The sequence below is a fragment of the Callorhinus ursinus genome, unplaced genomic scaffold (genome assembly GCF_003265705.2).
Source record: "Callorhinus ursinus isolate GAN/ISIS: 27379988/994484 unplaced genomic scaffold, GSC_fseal_2.0 scaffold66, whole genome shotgun sequence".
Taxonomy (NCBI): domain Eukaryota; kingdom Metazoa; phylum Chordata; class Mammalia; order Carnivora; family Otariidae; genus Callorhinus; species Callorhinus ursinus.
In genome coordinates this window covers 1238071-1253006 of record NW_027397128.1, presented here as the reverse complement: position 1 = coordinate 1253006, position 14936 = coordinate 1238071, and the positions used below count along the sequence as shown (strand labels likewise).

General features: G+C 38.2%; 1 protein-coding gene and 1 pseudogene across 2 annotated transcripts in view; one reads left to right on the top strand and one right to left on the bottom strand.

The window, feature by feature from the left end:
• Window positions 1-14936, bottom strand: part of ZC3H12B (zinc finger CCCH-type containing 12B) — a 551234-nt gene that overhangs the window by 517149 nt on the left and 19149 nt on the right. The window lies entirely within an intron of this gene.
• LOC112816040 (transcription factor BTF3 pseudogene) lies at window positions 14382-14884 on the top strand (annotated as a pseudogene).

Genomic DNA, 14936 nt, shown 5'->3' with positions numbered 1-14936 from the left:
AACAGGAGATGCCACTTAAGCACCTGGCTCTGGTGAACAGAGTGTATTACATTTATGGGCACCATGGGACAATTCCTAAACAAGGCCACTCTTTCAAAACTGGGAGAGGTAGATGACTGGCCTAACACGTAGAAACAGAGAGGAAAAAATTAAGGATACAGAGAAATACATTCCAAATGAAAAAACAAAACCTCAGAAAAGACCTTAATGAATCAGAAATAAGTAACCTACCTGACAAGGAATTCAAAGTAATAGTCATAAGATGAACAGCAAACTCAGGAGATGAGTGAACACAGTGAGAACTTCAAAAAAAGACAAAATATAAAAAGTACCAATCAGAAGAATGCAATAAGTGAAATGAAAAATACACTAGAGGGAATCAAAAGCAGGTTAGATGATACAAAAGAATGAATCAGTGAAAAGAAATCCAAGGTAGTGGAAATCATCCAACCTGAAAAACAAAAGAAGAAAGAAAAAAGGGCACCTGGGTGGCTCAGTCAGTTAAGCGTCTGCCTTTGGCTCAGGTCACGATCCCAGAGTCCTGGGAACAAGTCCCACGTCAGGCTCCCTGCTCAGTGGGGAGTCTGTTTCTCCCTCTCACTTTGCCCCTCCCCCCCCGCTTGTGCTCTCTTTCTTTCATGCTCTCTCTCTCTCTCTCAAATAAATAAAATCTTTAAAAAAGAAAAGAGGATAGTTTAAGAAACCTCAGGGACAGTATCAAGCATATTAACATTCACATTATAAAGGTTGCAGAAGGAAAAGAGAGAGATAAAGTACAGAAAATTTATGTAAATTAATAATGGCTAAAAACTTTCCTAAACTACAGAAGGAAACAGACATCCAGGTCCAGAAAGCACAAAAAGCACCAAACGAGATGAACCCAAAAAGATCTACATCAGGACACATTATCATTGAAATGTTAAAAATCTTTAAAAGTCAAACATAGAGAATCTTAAAAGAAGCGAGAAAACAAATAACCCAGTAAGAAATGGGCAGAAGACATGAATAGACACTTTTCTAAAGAAGACATCCAGATGGCTAACAGACACATGAAAAGATGTTAAACATCACTCATCATTCGAGAAATACAAATCAAAACCACAATGAGATACCAGTTCACACCTGTCAGCATGGCTAAAATTAACAACACAAGAAAGAATGGGTGTTGGTGAAGATGTAGACAAAGGGGAACACTCTTGCCCTGTTGATGGGAATGCAAACTGGTGCAGTCACTCTGGAGAACGGTATGGAGGTTCCTCAAAATGTTAAAAATTGAACTACCCTACAATCCAGCAACTGCACTACTAGATATTTACCCAAAGGATACAAAAATACAGATTCTAAGGGGCACATGCACCCCAATGTTTATAGCAGCATTATCAACAATAGCCAAATTATGGAGAGAGCCCAAATGTCCATTGGTTGATGACTGTATAAAGAAGATGTGGAATATATATACAATGGAGTATTACTCGGCCATAAAAAAAGAATGAAATCTTGCTATTTGCAATGACATGGGTGGAGCTAGAGTGTATAATGCTAAGTGAAACAAGCCAATCAGTGAAAGATAAATACCATATGATCTCAGTGATATATGGAATTTAAGAAAGAAAACAGATTAACATAAGGGAATGGGGGAAAGAAAAAGAGAGAAAGAAACAAGCCATAGGAGACTCTTAACTATAGAGAACAACCTGAGGATTGATGGAGGGAGGAGAGTGGAGGATAAGCTAGATAGGTGATGGGTATTAAGGAAGGCACTTGTGATTAATACTGGATGTACACAAATGATGAATCACTGAATTCTATTCCAGAAACTGATATTGCACTTTATGTTAACTACCTAAAATGTAAATTAAAAAATTAATAAAAATAAACAAAATAAAATAAAATAATAAAAGTGAAAAGGCAACAGCAAAAGAACAACAGCTAGTTATGTATGAAGGAATCATCATACTACTATCAGGTAATATTTCGGCAGAAACTTTGCAGCCAAAAAGAGAGTGGCAGGATATATTCAAAGTGTTGAAAGAAAGAAAATACTTACAACCAAGAATAATCTAGCTGGCAATGTTATCATTCAGAATTGGAGAGATATATCTTCCCAGTCAAGCAGAAGCTAAAGGAGTCCATCACCAGGATACCAATCTTACAATAAATGTTAAAGGGACTTCTTTAAGTGGAAAGTAAGACCATAATTAAATAAGATAATATATGAAAGAAAAGCCTCAATTGTAAAGGCAATTATTATTTTATTATAATAAAAATACTTCATTAACCACTTATAAAGCTACTATGAAAGTTAAAAAACCTAAAGTACTAAAATCAACTGTAACTACAATAATTAGTTAAGGGATACACAAAATAGGGTGCCTGGGTGGCTCAGTAGGTTAAGCGTCTGCCTTTGGCTCAGGTCATGATCCCAGTGTCCTGGGATCAAGACCCATATCAGGTTCCCTGCTCAGCAGGGAGTTTGCTTCTCCCTCTCCCTCTGCCCCTCCCCACTGCTTGTGCTCTCTCTCTCTCTCTCAAATGAATAAATGAAATCTTTTTAAAAAGGATACACAAAATAAAAAGAGGGCACCTGGGTGACTCAGTCATTAAGCATCTGCCTTCAGCTCAGGTCATGATCCCAGGGTCCTAGGATTGAGCCCCGCATCAGGCTCTCTGCTCCGCAGGAAGCCTGCTTCTCCCTCTCCCACCCCCTTGCTTGTGTTCCCTCTCGCTGTCTCTCTCTCTGTCAAAAAATAAATAAAAAATCTTAAAAAAAACAAATAAAAAGATGCAAAATATGACGTCAAAAACATGAAATGTGAGGAAGGAGTACAAATGTAGTGCTTTTAGAATGCTTTCAAACTTAAGTGACTATCAACTTAAAACAGATTGCTACATATATATATGAACCTCATAGTACCCACAAATCAAAAACCTGTAACAAATAAACACACACAAAAAGTGAAAGGAATCCTACTATAACACTACAGAAAGTCAGTAACCCACAAGGGAAAAGAACAGGAAAAGAAGAAAGGAAAGGAAAAGAACTACAGAAACAACCAGAAAACAATTAACAAAATGGCATTAAGTACATATGTATTAATAATTACTTTAAATATAAATGTAATAAATTCCTCTATCAAAAGGCATAGGGTGGATTAAAAAAGAAAGACCCTTCTATATGCTGCCTACAACAGACTTACTTCAGACCTAAAACTGCACACAGACTGAAAGAGAAGGGATGAAAAAAAGATATCCCATGCATAGGGAAATAAAAAGAAAGCTGAGGTAGCAATATTTTTTTTCAGAAAGAAAAACCTTTAAAACACAGACTGTAACAAAACACAAAGAAGAGTAATATATAATAATAAAGGGTTCGATCCAACAAAAGTATATAACATTTATAAATGCTTATACCTCTAACATATAATCACTAAAATAAAGCATGTATTAAGAGACATAAAGGGAGAGATGAACAGCTATACAATCATAGTGGTAGACCTTTATAACCCACTTGCATAACTGGTTAGATCATTCCAACAGAAAAATCAACAAGGAAATATTAGCCTTAAATGACACAGTAGAGGGCGCCTGGGTGGCTCAGATGATTAAGCGTCTGCCTTCGGCTCAGGTCATGATCCCAGGGTCCTGGAATCGAGTCCCGCATCGGGCTCCCTGCTCAGCGGGAAGCCTGCTTCTGCCTCTGCGCCTCTCTCTCTCTCTCTCTCTGTCTCTCATGAATAAATAAATTTTAAAAAATCTCTTAAAAAAATGACACAGTAGACCACACTGACTTAATGTTTATATATAGAACACTCCATCCAAAAATAACAAAATTCACTTTCTTCTCAAGTGCAAATGGAACATTCACTGGAACAGATCACCCATCAGATTCCAAAACAAGTCAATAAACTTTAAAAGATTGAAATCACATCAAGTATCTTTCTATACTGCAACATTATGAAACTAGGTATCAACTACAAGAAGATAAATGAAAAAAACACAAACATGTGGAGACTAAACATGATATTAAACAATCAATGTGTCATCACAGAAATCAGAGAAGAAATTAAAAAGATACCTTGAGACAAATAAAAATGGAAATGCAGCATTCCAAAATCTACGGCGTACAGAAAAAGCAGTTCTAAGACGGAAGTTCATAGCAATATAGGCCTACCTCTAGAAACAAGTAAAATCTCAAATAAACAATCTAACCCTACACCAAAAGGTACTAGAAACAGAAGAATAAACACATCCCACAGTTAGTATAAGGAAGGGAATAATAAAGATCAAAGTGGAAACAAATGACACAGAAAATAAAAACAATAGAAAAATCAATAAAAACTAACAACTAGTCCTTGGAAAAGATAAATTAATAAACCTTTGGGTAGATGCATCAAAGATAAAAAGAAAGAGAAAGAGAAGTAAGTTCAGAAGAAATGGTAGACTAGGAGAATCCTGCACTTACCTTGACCCACAGACACACCAAGATAACATCTATGCAACTAACTCTGAAAACAACCTGAAAACTGGCAGAACAGACTTTCCACAGTTAATTGTAGAGAAGAGGCCACATCAAAAAGGAGAGGAGGGACAGAGATGAGGTTGGGAACCAAACCCCCATGGAGACTAACCACAAACGGGAGGAACACCATAAGCACAGAGAAATAAGAGGATCAGATCAAACATCAGGCATCCTTGGCACTGGGGAGAAAAATTTAAAAGGCAGCAAGACAAAAGAAAACAATTACATACAAAAGAAACCCCATAAGGCTATCAGCTGATTTTTCAGGAGAAACTTAGTGGACCAGAATGGAGAGGAATGATATAACCCAAAGTATTGAAAGGGAAAAAACAAAAAACAAAACAAGACAAAACTGCAACCGAGAACTCTACGCAGCAAGGTTATCATTCAAAACAGAAGAAGAGATAAAGAGTTTCCCAAACACAAAGTAAAGAAGTTGATCACTATTAAACCAGCCTTACAAGAAATGTTAAAGCGAATTCTTTGAGTAGAAAGAAAGGCCATATCTAAAAGAAAATTAGGAAAGGAAAAATTTTCAAGGTAAAAGCTAACATACAGTAAACTGAGTAAATTAATCACTTATAAAGTCAGATTAGAGATTAAAAATCAAAAGGAGGAAATCAATTATATCTACAAAAATCAGTCAAGGGAGAGACAGGGAAGATGGTGAAGTAAGAGGATCCTCACCTCATCCCATGAACACACCAAGATAATAGGCATATCAGTACAACTAACTCAGAAAACAACCCAAAGACTGGCAGAAGAGACATTTCACAATTAATCCTAGAGAGGAGGCCACATCAAAAAGGGTAGGAGGGACAGAGATGAGGTTGGGAACCAAACCTGCAGCAAGACTAACCATAAAGGGGAGGGATACCACAAGCATGGAGAAGCAAGAGGATCAGACCTCACCAGGCATCCAACCATGGGGGACCTGCACTAAGAGGATGAGTCCCCATAACATTTGGCTTTGAAAATGAGTGGGGTATAACTTTGTGCATTTTTACAATCAGGGAAAATTAACTCTGGGCACTTTAAAAATCAGTGGGCTTAGCTCAAAGAGAGCCATAGGGTGATCGGAAACTGGGTTCCTACCCTTAAAGAAACAGCATAACAACCAACCATGCTAGATACAACATAGAAGCAGCAGTTTAAAAAGTGCCTGGGATATATGTGAAGATTTATTTACTAATCTCAGAACACGTGCTGGAAAGACTTTGGCAAGAACAAAAGAGCTCTCAGGCTCCATTACTCCCCCTCCCTCCAACAATTAGATAAAAGGACATTTTAGGAAACCAGCACTGTCTTGCTGTCTTGCTAATACTGAACGCCCTGCAGGCATGTACTTCTGTGGATCCCTCCCTATCCAAACCACCCCACTCAGCAGACATTCCTCCAAAGAGATTCCTGCCACTGGCTACCATGACACCCAAAGTCCCAGCAGCTAAACCTTATAGCTGGCAGTATAGAAAGAGTGCCCTGCCAATCAGCAATACTGCAGCTCCAAGAAATAAACTGCGGATGGTAATCTAGTCTGACTGTTAGCACTGTTCACCAACAACATGTCAGGTACAACACAGGAAGAGAGCCCTGAAATTCAGTGTGACTGCAGCTCCAGCAGATGCATGAGGGCAGGCATAGAGATTGACTGCCAGCCCCTCACCCAAGAAAAGCCTCTGGGGACACAGCAGGGAGAATACCCTGCAAGGTAGTGCTACTGTAGCCCAGGAAGACAGACTGAGGGTAGGCATGTGGTCTGACTGCTGACCACACAACTACAAGCCAATGGTGGCCCCAGGCAGGTCCTTTAAACAACATAAGGTAAAAACCCTGCCTGGTATACCCACAACAGACAAAATGTATGATTGCAACTGACTGGACTGAAGGCAAACACAGCTCAGCTACAACAATAGGGCACATTATCCAACAAAGGGAACAAACCTGGAGCACCTGATTCTGGTGAACAGGGACATGGTATGGCAAGGCACAACGCAACCTTTTCTTCATAAGGCCACTAATTCCAATATCAGGAAATGTGGCTGACTTTCTTAATACATAGAAATGAAGAGTTAAACAAAATGAGGATGCAGAGGAATACATCCCAAATGAAAGAGCAGAACAAAACCATAGTGGAGGGAGGCAAGATGGTGGAAGAGTACTCAATTCATGAGGTCCCTTGAATTTAGCTAAGTAAGTATCAAATCATTCTGAACACCTCTGAATTCAACCTAAGATATAAGAAAAGAATTGCTGGAATTCTACAAGTGGAAAAGCAACCAATTTTACAAGATAAAAGATGCAGAGAAGAGAATCTGAGGGGATATATGGGAAGACAAATGGTGTGGGGGGAAAAGGACCCTCTGTAAGCCAGCTACTGAAAAGTGATATAATGCCAGAGTGCAAAATAGGAACTTTTAGAAGTCTGCTCCTATGACAGACATCCCTGTCTGAAAGGTGTTCAGGTGGCGAAGTGGGGCAGAATCCTAGATGGGACAGTGTGGTCTCAGGATCTCCAGTGTCACACAAAGAAAGGGGGTGCCTGAGCCGGCAGAGTTCCCAAGCATTGGAGCAGGGAAACTGGCTAGTCACAAAGCCCGGGAGTGGGCTCTCAGCTAGGATTGCCATGAAACGCAAACTAAGGCACGATCAGACGACCACTATTTAACCAGGGTCCCTGCAAAGAGCAGAAACTCGGTAACCCTCCTCACTTCCCCAGGAGAATTGGCACTGGTGCACACCACAGAAGTCTGCAGAGTTTGGTGCACAAAAAAAGTGAAGACTGCTTTTCCTTGAGGGTTTATTGAAAAGAAGGGGCCATGATCCTTCAGCTCCAGGGCTGGAGATCCATGTGTGGTCATTTTTATTTTCATCACCTAAAACAGCATGGAAAGGCTTCAGGGAACAAAACCCACACAGAACAACCTGAAACAGTGTACACTGAGCCCAGCCTCCTGGCAAGAGGCAGTACAACTCCATCCAGGCAAAGACACCCGAGAATCGGCACAGCAGGCCCATCCCCCAGAAGACCAGATGAAACATCAGGCAAATATCAAGTTTACGGAGCACACAGAACTATAAATCTCCACCATTAGGGGAAAATAGTATACAGAATTCAAGGTTTCTTCTCATAATTCTTTTATCTTTCTGTTTAAATTTTCCTTTCTTTTTTTCTTTACATTTAGTTTATTTTACCAACTCTTTGTATTTAAGTTGCTTTTAATTTATTTTATTTTTTAATTTATTCCTTTCTTTTTAGTTTCTGATGTAGTGTTCATTCATTCATTTGTTGTAACACCCACTGCTTATAAAATCATGTGCCCTCCTTAAGTCTTTTTAAAATTTCAGTTTTACATGTACGTTTTATTCTTCATTTTTGGCTTCCTTTCACTGTATTCAAATTTATGCTTACATTATATATATATATGAGTTTTGCTTTCTTTACTATTTTGGGATATAGTGTCTTCTAGCAAACATACCAAAATACACCTAGGACAAGTGGATCACCTTGTTTTGTACACCTGGGAGATTATATTCTCTCCTTATTCCCTTTCTTTTTCTTTTTTTCTTTTTTGGTTTCTGATACCTTTGGATTTGTCTAGTGTGTATTTTGCTTGGCTTACGGTTGATTTTTTTTTTCTGCTCACTGGCTCATCCATTCTTCTCTGGGCAAAATGACTAGAAGGAGGAATTCACAACAAAAGCACCAGAGGCAATACTCTCTGCCACAAATCTAATCAATATGGATATAAGTGAAGCGTCAGAGCTGGAATTCAGGATAACAATTATAAAGTTGCTAGCTGGGTTTGAAAAAAAGCATAAAAGACACTAGAGAATATTGTAGTGCAGAAATGAGATTACTCGGGCGAAAATTAAAAATGCTTTAACCGAGATGCAGCCTAAAATGGATGCTCTAACAGGGTAAATTAGGCAGAAAAGAGTCAGTGACATAGAAGACAAAATGATGGAAAGGAGGGAAACTGAGGAAAAAAGAGGAAAACAACTAATAGGCTATGAGGGGAGGCTTCATGAAATCACTAATACCTTAAAGTGAAACAATAATAGAATTACTGGGGTCCCAGAGGAAAAAGAGAGAGAGGGCCAGAAAGTATATATGAACAAACCATAGCTGAGAACTTCCCTAATCTGGGGAAAGAAACTGGCATTCAAGTCCAGGAGGTAGAGAGATGCTACCTCAAAATCAATAAATATAGATTAACACCCTGATATATAACATAGAAGCTTGCAAATTTCAGAGATAAAGACAAAATCCTGAAAGCAGCTCAAGGCAAGAGCTCCTTAACCTACAGTGGTAGAAACATCAGACTAGTAGCAGACCCATCCACAGAGACCTGGCAGGCCAGGAAGGGCTGGCATGATATATTGAGGGCACTAAATGAGAAAAATATTCAGCCAAGATTACTTTATCCAGCAAGGCTATCATTCAGAATGGAAGGAGAGTTAAAGACCTTCCAGGACAAACAGAAATTAAAAGAATTTGTGATCATTAAACTAGCCCTGCAAGAAATATTAAAGGGAATCCTGTAAGTGAAGAGAGAGCCCAAGATTAACATAGACTAGAAAAAAAAGAGAGAGAGAGAGAGAGAGAGAGAGAGAGAGAGACAATCTACAGAAACAGGGACTTTACAGGTAATACAATAGCACTAAATTCATACCTTCAATATTTACTCTGAATGTAAATGAGCTAAACGCTCCAATAAAAGACACAGGGTATCAGATTGCATAAAAAAGCAAGACCCATCCATATGTGGTCTAAAAGAGACTCATTTTAGACTTAAAGACACCTCCAGATTGAAAGTAAATAACCATTTATCATACTAGGGGACATCAAAAGAACGCTGGGGTAGCAATCTTCATTACAGACAAATTAGATTTTGAACCAAAGGCTGTACTAAGGGATGGAGAGGGACACTATATCATACTTAAAGTGTCTCTCAAACAAGAAGACCTAACAATTATAAATATTTATGCACCTAATTGGGGAGCAGCCGATCATATCAACCAATTAATAATCAAATTAAAGAAACACATTGAGGATAATAATACAATAATAGTAGGGGACTTCAACATCCTTCTCACAGCAATGGACAGATCATCTAAACAGAAGATCAACAAGGAAACAAGAGCTTTGAATGACACACTAGACTACATGGACTTCACAGATATATACAGAGCATTCCATCCTAAAGCAACAGAATACACATTCTTCTCGAGTGCACATGGAACATTCTCCAGAACAGATCACATACTGGGTCACAAATCAGGTCTCAGCTTATAGCAAAAGATTGAGATTATTCCCTGTGTATTTTCAGACCACAATGCTTTGAAACGTGAACTCAATCACAGGAGGAAATTTGGAAGGAACTCAAACACGTGGAGGTTAAAGAGCATCCTACTAAAGAATGAACAGATCAATCAGGAAATTAAAGAATTTAAAAACTTCATGGAAACAAATGAAAATGAAAACACAACTGTTTAAAACTTTTGGGATGCAGCAAAGGCACTCCTAAGAGTGGAGCACATTGCAATACAAGCCTCTATCAAAAAATTAGAAAAATCTCAAGTACACAAGCTAACCTTACACCTAAAGAACTGGAGAAAGAACAGCAAATAAAGCTTAAACCAAGGAGAAGGCAAATAATCAAGAGTAGAGCAAAAATCAATGAAATAGAAACCAAAAGAACAGTAGAACATATCAATGAAAGTAGAAGCTGGTTCTTTGAAAGAATTAATAAGATCAATAAACCCCCAGCCAGACTTATCAAAAAGAAAATAGAAAGGACTGAAATTAATAAAATAATGAGTGAAAGAGAAAAGATCATGAACACCACCAAGGAAATACAATTCGAAGAACATATTGTGAGCAACTATATACCAACAAATTGGGCAATCTGGAAGAAATGGATGCAGTCCTGGAAATTTATAAAATACCAAAACTGAAACAGGAAGGAAGAGAAAACGTGAACAGACCCATAACCAGCAAGAAAATTGAAGCAGTAATCAAACATCTCCCAGAAACAAGAGTCCAGGGCCAGATGACTTCCCAGAGGAATTCTACCAAACATTTAAAGAAGTACTAGTACCTATTCTTCTGAGGCTGTTTCAAAAAATGGAAAGGGAAGAAAAACTTCCAAACTCATTCTATGAGGCCAGCATTACCTTAACTCCAAAACCAAAAAAAGACCCCACCAAAAAGGAGAATTTCAAACCAATATCCCTGATGAACATGGATGCCAAAATTCTCACCAAGATGCTAGCCAAGAGGACCCAACTGTATATTAAAAGAATATTCACCATGATGTGGGATTTATTCCTGGGCTGCAAGGGTGGTTCAGCATTTGCAAATCAATCAACGTTATACATGTCATTAATAAAAGAAAGAACAATAACCATATGATCCCAATTGATACAGAAAACACATTTGACAAAAACATCATCCTTTCTTGATTAAAACTCTCCACAGTGTAGGGATAGAGGCAACACAGGAATATAATAAAAACCACCTAAGAAAAGCCCATAGCAAATATCATTCTCAATGGGGAAAAACTGAGAGCTTTTCCCCTAAGGTCAGGAACATGACAGGGATGCCCACTCTCCCCACTGTTGCTTAACATAGTACTAGAAATCCTAGCCTCAGCATTCAGACAACAAAAAGGAATAAAAAGCATTCAAATAGGCAAAGAAATTAATCTCTCCTTCTTTGCAGAAGACATGATATTTTACGTGGAAAATCCAAATACTCCACCCCAAAATTGCTAGAACTCATAAAGCAATTCAGCAATGTGGCACAGTATAAAATCAATGCACAGAAATCAGTTGCGTTTCTATACACTAACATTGAAAGAAAGAGAAATTAAGGAAGAAATCCCACTTATAACTGGACCAAAACCCCTAAGATACCTAAAAATAAACCAAACCAAAAAGATAAAGGATCTGTACTCCAAAAACTACAAAACACTTATGAATGAAATTAAGGAAGAAACAAAGAGATGGAAAAGCATTCCATGATCATGGATTGGAAGAATAAATATTGTAAAAATGTCTATGCTACCCAGAGCAATCTACACATTCAATGCAACCCCTATCAAAATACCATCAACATTTGTCACAGAGTTGGAAGAAATATTCATAAAATTTGTATGGAACCAGAAATGACCCCAAATAGCCAGAGGAATATTGAAAAAGAAAACCAAAGCAGGTGGCATCACAATGCATGACTTTAAGTTATTTTAGGAAACTGTAATCATCAAGACAGTATTGTACTGGCACAAAAACAGACATATAGATCAATGGAACAGAATAGAGAACTCAGAAATGGACCTTCATCTCTATCCTCAACTAATCTTTGACAAAGCAACAAAGAATATCCAAAGGAAAAAGGACAGTCTCTTCAACAAATGGTGCTGGGAAAATTGGACAGCCACATGCAGAATAAAAATAGACCATTTTCTTCCACCATACACAAAGATAAACTCAAAATGGATGAAAGACCTAAATGTGAGACAGGAATCCATTAAAATCCTAGAGGAAAACACAGGCAGCAACCTCTATGACCTCGGCCATAGCAACTTCTTGCTAGACATGTCTCCAAAGGGAAGGGAAACAAAGGCAAAAATGAACTATTGGGACTTCAAGATGTAAAGCTTCTGCATAGCAAAGGAAACAGTCAACAAAACTAAAAGGCAACCTATGTAATGGGAGAAGGTATTTGCAAATGACATATCAGATAAAAGTCTAATATCCAAAATCTATAAAGATTTTTATCAACACTCAAAAAACAACGAATCCAGTCAAGAAATGGGCAGAAGACATGAACAATCATTTTTTCTAAAGAACACATACAAAAGGCCACCAGATATATGAAAAAAATGACATCACTTGTCATCAGGGAAATACAAATCAAAACTCCAATGACATACCACCTCTCACCAGTCAGAATAGCTAAAATTAACAAACAGGGAACATCAATGTTGGTGAGGATGTGCAGAAAGAGGAACACTTTTACACTGTGGGTATATAGGCTGGTACAACCACTCTGGAAAACAGTATGGAGGTTCCTCAAGAAGCAACTGCACTACTAGGCATGTACCGCAAAGATACAAATGTTGCGATCTGAAGGGGGACCTGCACTCCAATGTTCATAGCAGCAATATACACAATAGCCAAACTATGTAAAGAGCTGAGATGTCCATCGGCAGATGAATGGAATGTTACTCAGGCATCCAAAAGGATGAATACTTAAAATTTACATTGATGTGGATGGAACTGAACTGGAGGGTATTATGCTGAGCAAAATAAGTCAGTCAGAGAAATACAATTATCATATGGTTTCACTCATATGTGGAATATAAGAAACAGCACAGAGGATCATAGGTGAAGGGAGGGAAAACTGAATGGGAAATCATCAGAGAGGGAGAAAAACCATGACAGACTCCTAACTATATGCAACAAACTGAGGGTTGCTGGAGGGGAAATAAGTGTGGAGATTGGGTAATTGGGTGATTGGCATTAAGAAGGGTATGTGAGGTGATGAGCACTGTATGTTATATGCAACTGATGAATTACTGAATCTAATGATGTAGTATATGTTGGCTAATTCAGTCTAAATTTTAAAAAGACAGCAAAAGAATGAAATGAAATGGAGTTCAGCAATATGTCTGAAGAAAAATTCAAAGTAATAGTCATAAGTATACTCACTGGACTTGAAAAAAGATAAAAAGGATCTCAGTGAGACCTTCAAGAAAAAGATAGAAAATATAAGACAGAGCCAGTCAGAGATGAAAGACATAATTACTAAAATAAAAAATATACTAGAGGGAATCAATAGCAGATTAGAAGAAGTGTGAGAGGGGATCAGCTACCTAGGATACAGGGTAACAGAAGGCAACCAAGATGAATGGCAAAAGGAAAAAAAAAGAATAATAAAGAATGAGAATAAGTTAAGGGACCTCAGTAACATCATGAAGCATATAACATTAACATTATAGGGATCCCAGAAAAAGAAGAGAGAGAGAAAGGGGCAGAAAATTTATTTGAAGAAATGATAGCTGAAAATTTCCCTTATCTAAGGAAGGATACAGACACACCGTTGCAAGAACCACAGAGAGCCCCAACAAAATGAACCCAAAGAGGTCTACACCAAGCAGAGAAAGACAATTATCACATAGTGTCACTCAAATGTGGACCATAAGGAATAATGCAGAGGACCACAGGGGGAGGGAAAACTGAATGGGAAGAAATCAAAGAGGGAGACAAACCATGAGAGAGAGACTCTGGACTCCAGGAAACAAACTAAAGGTTACAGAAGGGAGGGGGTGGGGAACAGGGTAACTGGGTGATGGGTATTAAGGAGGGTACTGTGGTGATAAGCACTGGGTATTATACACAGTATTATTCACTAATGAATCATTGAACACTATATCAAAAACTAATGATGTACTATATGTTGGCTAACAACATAAAAATAAATAAATAAAAAGCCGAAAAAAAAGACACATAATAATTAAAATGACAAAAAGTAGTGATAAAGAGATAATTTTAAAAGCAACAAGATGAAAGAAAACTGTTACATACAAGAGATACCCCACAAGGTTGTTAGCTAATTTTTTTAGGAGAGCTTTTGCCGACCAGAAAGGAGTGGAATGATATAATCAACATACTGAAAGAGAACAAAGCCTGCAACAAAGGATACTCTACCTACCAAGGTTATCATTCAGAATAAAAGGAGAGATAAAAATTCTCCTACACAGCTGCCATCTTGTGTCCCTGCGTGTGTGCACCTAATCTCAGCTGGTCCACCCGAGACCCCCTGAGCACTAACCCTATTCCCCCGTACAGTCCCATTTCCGCTCCAACAAGATGAAAGAAACTATCATGAACCAGGAGAAACTCACCAAACTGCAAGCACAAGTGCACATTGGTGGGAAAGGAACTGCTCACTGAAAGAAGAAGGTGGTTCACAGAATGGCTCCAGCAGATGATAAAAAACTTCAGTTCTCCTTAAAGAAGTTAGGAGTAAAGAATATCTCCGGTATTGAAGACGTGAATATGGTCCCAAACCAAGGAACAGTGATCCACCTTAACAACCCCAAAGTTCAGGCATCGCTGGCAGCAAACACTTTTACCATTACAGGCCATGCTGAGACAAAGCAGCTGACAGAAATGCTACCCAGTATCTTAAACCAACTTGGTGCAGACAGTCTGACTAGTTTAAGAAGACTGGCTGAAGTTCTACCCAAAGAATCTATGGATGGAAAAGCACCACTTGCTCCTGGAAAGGATGATGATGATGAAGTTCCAGATCTTGTAGAGAATTTTGATGAAGCTTCCAAGAATGAAGCAAACTGAATTGAGTCAACTTCTGAAGAAGATAAAACTTGAAGAAGTTACTGGGAGCTGC